The sequence below is a fragment of the Terrapene carolina genome, unplaced genomic scaffold (genome assembly GCF_002925995.2).
Source record: "Terrapene carolina triunguis isolate 2854851 unplaced genomic scaffold, T_m_triunguis-2.0 Scaffold194, whole genome shotgun sequence".
Classification (NCBI taxonomy): Eukaryota; Metazoa; Chordata; order Testudines; family Emydidae; genus Terrapene; species Terrapene triunguis.
This window is the reverse complement of record NW_020664545.1, coordinates 4,979,222-4,985,324: the sequence shown is the minus strand read 5'-3', so window position 1 is coordinate 4,985,324 and position 6,103 is coordinate 4,979,222.

Sequence of the window (6,103 nt, the reverse complement as noted above, 5' to 3'; positions counted from 1 at the left end):
GTCTCTGTACACAGAGAGCTGTTACCCTTCCCTTCATAGTTATGACAAGAGCAGATAATGGAGGCCAGGAGACTGGACTCTCGTTCCAACGTCCACTACGTGCAGCACACAGGTGAGCCCTCAGGCGATGGGGCTTGGAGGGAAAGAACTCTCTGTATACACACGCCCGTACCCCACCTGCACTAGGAATCAGGCAGCTCACGGCCTGATCCATCCACCGGGGCCTTGATGTTACTTAGGGCCCTTGCGAATCACAATGGTCAGACCAATGCCCAGTGTCACTCAGTGCCGAAAAGCCCAGCAAATACAGCTGCTCTGAGTGACCCGTCCTGATCTCGCGGAGCGCGTGCAGGCCGGTTCTGCATCGCTCATGCTGTAGCAAGGAAGGAAATGATGGGGTGTTGGTTTGCTTGATTTCAACACCTGATATTGCCAAGGTTAAAAACTAGCAGAATGTTAAGAGAGAAAAAGTTTTCAGGCCAACTTTACACATCACACAGCAGTAAAATATACGAGGCCATTTTAAACACAATCCATTACTTGATTATTCCCAACCGAGGTCAGGGCCCCACAGTGCCAGGTGCTGCACACACAGTAAGAGGCAGTCCCCTCCCTACCCCAAGGAGCTCACAGTCTAAACCAGGAGTCTCAAACTCAAATGACCACGAGGGCCACATGAGAACTAGTACATTGGCCCGAGGGCCGCATTACTGACACCTCCCCCCCGCCGCCCTCGGCCCCACCCCCATTCCACCTCTTCCATGAGCCCCCACCCCTGCCCCGCCTCTTCCCACCCCTTCCCTGCCCCCATTCCAACCCCTTCCCCGAAATCTCCACCCCAACTCCGCGACCTCCCTGCCCCCAGGGGGTGCAGGAGGGGTGTGGGGTGTGGCAGGGGCCCAGGGCAGGGAGTTGGGGTGTGGGGTGCAGGAGGGGTGCTGCAGGGGGTCAGGGCAGGGGATTGGGGTGCAGGAGGGGTGCATCAGGCGGCTCAGGGAAGGGGGTTGGGGTGCAGGAGGGGTATAGGGTGCGACAGGGGCTCAAGGCAGGGGGTCGGGGTGCAGGGCAGGGGGTGGGGTGCAGGGTACGTCAGGGGGTCAGGGTGCGGCGGGGGGTCAAGGCAGTGGGTTGGGGTGCAGGAGGGGTACGGCAGGGGGTCGGGGTGCAGGGTGTGGCAAGGGGCTCAGGGCAGGGCGTTCGGCTGCAGGAGGGGTTCGGGGGGCGGGCTCTGGCCCGGCGCGCACCGGGGGCAGGGCAGGCTCCCTGTCTGCCCCGCCCCGCCCTGCCCCGCCCCGCCCCCGCGCTGCTCCGGTATGTGTGTATTGCTGTTGCTTCAGGCACCACCCCCAGCATCTCCCATTGGCCGGGAACGGGGAACCGCGGCCAATGGGAGCTGCTGGGGGCGGTGCCTGAAGCAACATCAACACACACACCAATGTGCCCCCACTTCCCCACGTTCCCGGCACGGCACGGGGGCAGGGCAGGCAGGCAGGGAGCCTGCCCTGCCCCCGGTGCGCGTCGGGCCGGAGCCGCTCTAGGTAAACACTGGGGGCGGGAGCGGGGGCTGTGAGGGGCTCGCGGGCCGCATGTGGCCCATGGGCCGCGTGTTTGAGACCCCTGGTCTAAACAGACGAGACGGACAAAGGGTGGGAGGGGAATGTGATTTGCCCAAGGTCACCCGGCAGATCGGTGGCAGAGCTGGGAACACAGCCCAAGTCTCCAGTTTCTAGCATTGCCAGCCCCAAGTGTTCAATAATCATGAGGCAGGCCCAAATAACTCTCAACATTGGTTTAAAAATCATGATATAGATGTAGATCTAAATATAAACATTGGGTTCTTTTCGTTTGCCTTCTGTTTTCTGGGCCTGTAAGCCGTACTTGGGTCATATTTTCAAGCTTTTTCTCTGCAACCATGAGGAGTAGAAGCTTACTTAAAAAAAGAAAAAGAGGAGATTTTTCACATAATCAGAGGATTCCATGTCTGGGACTTTAAATAAAACACCAGTTATCACAGGAGTTGGCAACACTGCAATTCCCAGTCAACTTGACATAAGCCCTTGATATATACTGATGGTTTGCTCCTTGGTCATAAAGCATTTGCACGTGAGTGTCAGCCTAATATCAACCTACCCTGACACCTGCTTGCCAAAAACATGAAAAATCAAGTCACTTGTCAGGTAGGAGGTTATCAAAATGGTAGCCATGGGAAAAAGCCAAAGTGTCATGAAAGAGCCACCCAGAACTGTGAGAGCATTTGAACCAACCAAGATGTAAAAACAGTAGTAACCCGAACTGTGTTAGGATGGGCTGTCTCTGATGCACAAATCCCTCCATCCCAACCACCAAGGGGACCGTAACCACACTGAAATCAACCTGCAACTATTTATATTTAGACAGGAGGAAAAAAGACTGTTTTTCACAATCAATCTCACAAAGAAAAGCCCAGGAGTACAGGATGCTCCATGCAGGATTTTCATACAAATGGGTTTTTATCATCAGGAAGAAATAACCTAGCCAAGAAAGCTCTGATCAGGTCTGCACACGCTGCTCCCCGGAAGTGCCGATTACACAGCAAAGCACTGGAGCTTCACTGGCGCGGCTACACTGATGTAATCAGAACCCCTCAACAGGGCTGGCTCTTTCACCCTGCACCTCACGCTGCCATTGACCCCAGGGCAAACCCACGACCATTCCCATTGAGTCACATTTGCACTGGTGTAAACAACTTCACAAAGTGCAAGCCATGGAGATCCAGGCCCTCAGCCTGTGGGGAGAAGCTTTCCCTGGAATAATAATAAACTAGCATTCCCCACTCCCTGGGTTCTCCAGTGTCTTTTCATTAGGTTTCTCTTGCACGCTGGTACCAGCACGATCTTCATCCTCACCCCTCCTCCAGCTTTACACTGATAAACTAGTGCCAGATAAAAGCCAGCCATCCACTGCCACCTCCTTCCCTGCCCTGCGTACTCTGGAAGTGACTCCGGGGATTTTATAAACACTGGGATGCAGCGAGCTGACTCCATGAGATGTCTGCTGAGAACTGGCTTCAATTCCACCACAGCCACCTATCAAATTCCACTGAGCCCCAGAGGATCTGGGATTGCGAGCCCATGCTCCGGGATGCCCTTGGCTAGCGTCCAAGCCCTGCCACTGCAGAGGCTAGGACAGAAGGAAGCAATCGCACCCCAAAGGAAAGAGGGGGAAACAGGGGGGAGCACTTTGGAGAGGGTGGGCTGCAGGCTCTCTGCTTCCCCTGAAGTGGGCAGGAGATGCTGCCTTCTGCGCTGGGGTCAGGGCAGGGGTCAGGAGAAGCCCTGCCCAGGTGCAGAAGTTGTAGCTACAGAGCCAGCAGCTGCTACCCCTCGGCCCACCTGCAACTCTGCTGCAACTTCCTGTGACCTCTGTTGACCTGAGATGGGTCCTGCTGCACTGGGACCCCCAGGACCCCCCCTGTCTCTAGGACACCCCCCCCCCCGAGCCCCACTGCCCCCCCTCCCCGCCTAGCTCTACTGCTCCCCCCCCGTACCTGCTCACTCCATAGCCAGCGCGGCCCCTTTAAGGGAAGCCCCCAGCCGCTCTCTCCCCGCGCCGGCCGGCTGCTGGGGCAGTCTCAGCGTTCCGCTAGCCCCGCCTCCGAGCCGCCAGCGTTCGGCTTTGGAACGTCGGGCACCGCCCACGCCCCAGCCTCGTGCGGCCCGAGGGGAGGGGTTATTGCCGGTCGGGTGACGTCACATATTTTCTTAAAGGGCCCGTTGCTGCTCAGATGGAGCGAAGAAGCCAGAACTGGGTGCAGACACGTCAGGCTGGGTTTGAACTGCCCCTTCCCACCCCAGGGGCAGTTCAAATCCAGACCTGGGCTCTGGCCTTTTGCAGAGTGATGCAGCGGCACCTTCCCCAAGCAGAGCTCCAGTGCCTAGGGTAGCCCATTGGGGTGCTAAGCAGGAATATTTTAGGGGACCTCCCCTACACAACACCTCCTACTAATTAATAGGGGGCCTCTGCTCAGGGCCCTAAGCAGTGGCTTAGTTATGCCTAGCCCTGACTCTGCAGAGCTCAACCCCCTTTCCCTACACCCATGCTTGTGTGCAGCCACCTTCCCCATCTGAGGCCAAAGTTTTCAGAGACTGAGTTCACATAAGCAGACTCCCCCCCACCCCTGGAGTGCATAACAACTAGGGTGACCAGACAGCAAGTGTGAAAAATCAGGACAGGGGGTGGGGTGAGGGTGGGAGGTAATAGGAGCCTGTATAAGAAAGAGACCCAAAAATCTGGACCGTCCCTATAAATTGGGACATCTGGTCACCCTAATAACAACAAACAAACACAAACCCCCCCCCCCCAACTCATTTCAGGTTAAAATGAACCACCGTTTATTTACGCTTTTAGTTCTAGAAGTGATGTACAGGAACAGGGGCTGAGCCCTCCACATGTACACGCAGCCTGTTTAAAGCAATATACCTTTATTCCTAGACCTGTGCTAATCTCACCTCGCAGGAGCCCAATCTTCTATTACTCTAAAGATTAGTTATTTACATCAGAATCAATGTCACACTGTTCTGAGGTGGTAGCATTTCACACCAGCTCTGGACAGGGGCTGTGCAAAATGCAGGGCAGAATCAGGCCTGAAGGCTGCTGCTCACATACACCTCAGTTACCTTGGACAGCAAAACCAAGCAGCCTCGCACCACTTACTGTAGAAAAGAATCCGTTGATTACTTTAAATAAGTTGTTTATTACAGGGACAATATAGCTGTAGGACAGCAATGCAAGGGCTAAGATGGCATGGCCGCATGGTTTTCCCCATATGTGATTGTCTAACTGGCGTGGCTATGTAATGCCAACCAAACTCTCCTCCGGAATCACCAAACCTCAACCAATGAGCTCCAGAACCACCCCAAGTGTGGAACCCAACTGTTGAAGAGGGGCATTATTATACATCATTACCTTCCAGAAGGAATTTTAAAAACCCAATTCCTGTGTGCCCATGTTACTTTATTGCCAGACTTGCAAGATTGAAAGTTTCTTGCAGCTCCGGCTCTTAGAGGCAGGCAGTTACACAGGAGAGTATCACCTTTCCTTTTTAGGAGAGAGTTTCTAATCTCATGGCTGTAGATTTAAACAAAACAAAAAAAAGTCAACTCCCTACAAGCTCAAACCACAAATGCAAATAAAAAAATCCAAGATTCAGTAAAAACCCTGATGTTGAGGCCAGACTCCTAGTTTGAGTACTTGGGAGTTGGCACTACTAGTTTACTGATCACTGTTTGTGCTGGTTGCTTTTGGCATTTCAGCTTGGACAGTGAGTCTTCACTTTGATTCACAGGGCTGAAGAAATTGGCTTCCGGGTTAGGTGACGAGCATTTTATTTCTAGACATCTTCAGCACTAAGGGAACAGCACCACCTACTGAGACAACGGCAGGGAAAGCACTGGATGGGAGAGACAAGGTCTGATTCAGCCAAGCCTACCAAGATCCCCACCTAAGGCCTGGTCTACACTACGACTTTAATTCGGATTTAGCTGCGTTAATCCGAATTAACCCTTCACCCGTCCACACTACAGAGCCAGTTAATTCGAATTAAAGGGCACTTAAAATCGATTTCTGTACTCCACCTCGACGAGCGGAGTAGCGCCTAAATCGATTTTGTTAATTCGAATTAGGGTTAGTGTGGCCGCACACCACCGAATTAATGTGGTTAAAAACCGAATTAATGTGCTTAGTGTGGCCGCGCACAATCGAATTTATACAACCTGTTTCCCAAATTCGAATTATCTAAATTCGGATTAATCCCATAGTGTAGACATACCCAGAGATGGTATTGAGTTAAGGAATTCCCTTGAGTTCAGGTATATAACTGAGCTGCAGGTGTTGGGTTAAGTTATCTTCTAGCATCAAGTTTAGTTGACCATGAGAAATGGAATGTAAACTGACCAATGGGGGGAAAAAAACAACTCTTTTTCCAATACAGGAGTTCCCTTAAAGATACCATCCAATAAGGCATCTACTCTAATTTGGAGTGTCAGAATAGAACAGATCAATAGTCTTCAATAGGAGAAAAACTTAAAATATTTGAGTCTTAGGAAAGCTATTGAGAGGCAGCCAG